This window comes from Trachymyrmex septentrionalis, unplaced genomic scaffold (genome assembly GCF_001594115.1).
Source record: "Trachymyrmex septentrionalis isolate Tsep2-gDNA-1 unplaced genomic scaffold, Tsep1.0 scaffold79, whole genome shotgun sequence".
NCBI lineage: Eukaryota > Metazoa > Arthropoda > Insecta > Hymenoptera > Formicidae > Trachymyrmex > Trachymyrmex septentrionalis.
Window position 1 is genome coordinate 1,800,437 of NW_017305977.1, and position 1,430 is coordinate 1,801,866.

The following is a 1,430-nucleotide window of genomic DNA, read 5'->3' on the forward strand; positions in this document are numbered from 1 at the left end:
AGTATTTGAGTTCAGCGCGTTTCTGTACTCGAGTGTACAGACCAATACTTTTATGCGTGACTGTACTGTACTCGACTCAAGCGCGGCTCGGAAAACTTCGACACTCATCGTAATTAACCGATATCCGTTTAAGTGATCTCTCTCACAGTCTCAGCTTGAATTCCGAAATGAAAGGAGAGCACGCTCGCGGATTATAAAATTTACTTTTCAATAAATGACGTTCAATTATAAGTTTCTACTTAATTACTGGCTCAACCCATCCAACCACGCTCTGCTAACAAGAAGTCTTATCACAGTCCGAGACGAAAGAACAGTCAAAGCAATGGACTTCACCGGGTGAACCAGCTCCGAAGAAGGCGAAGACCGTGAAGTCGGTCGGAAAGATGATGACCATAGGTTTTTGGGATGCACGCGGTATAATTCATATCGATTACCTTCCGTCGAAGCAAACGATTAATGGCGATTACATAGCCTTATTGGATCGTTTCAACAACATTTTAAAGAAAAAACGTCCCCATTTGGTAAAGAAGAAAGTGCTCTTCCTTCAAGACAATGCACGGGTTTACACGTGCCCGGCACCGATGGCCAAATTCAATGAATTCCGCTACGAATTGCTTCCCCATTCAGCATATTCGCCAGATTTAGCTCCGTGCGACTATTTCCTGTTTCCAAACCTGAAGAAATGGTTCGGAGGAAAGAGATTCACCACCAGAGAGCAACTCATCGCCGAAACAGAAACTTATTTTGAAGGGTTAGACAAATCATATTATTCGGACAGCTTGAAAAAGTTGGAGAATTGTTGGATAAAATGTATTGGACTGAAAGGAGACTATGTTGAGAAATAAAAATTAATCGATCAAAAAAAATGTGTTTTACTATGTTTTTCTAAAAACTTATTGACTTACCATCGTAAATTTAGAAACATTTTAATAAATTTAGAACATTTACCACTGAGGAAAATCTCTTTTCCTCAGGAATAAAATTTTCAGTAAATACTATAAGAGTCGTCACTAAATGAGTTATACAGTTCTATGCTGTGGTTAGTCTATTATCCCCATTCGTTCATTTTTTAAAAATCTTAACAATATATGATAACAAAGACACATAAACAAAAAAAAAATCTGTTGGATTTTATTAAGTAAAAACTACACTTACTATCTAAGCAGAAATCACATATCTCAGACAATCATATACGATTGTAACAAAAATTATATACTAAAATTATATGTATACAAAAATTTTAAGAATAAAAATATTTACTTAGGTGTATGATTTTTTAAAATTGTGACATAATTTCTATTATATTATATGTTCGCAACAAGATGTTACAGCAGATTGAGCCACAGTATATTATATACAGTAGCGCAACTTCCTGTCGGCAACTTTGATGTTAGTATTGGCCAAAATGGAGTGCGCATGCGTGAAATAAG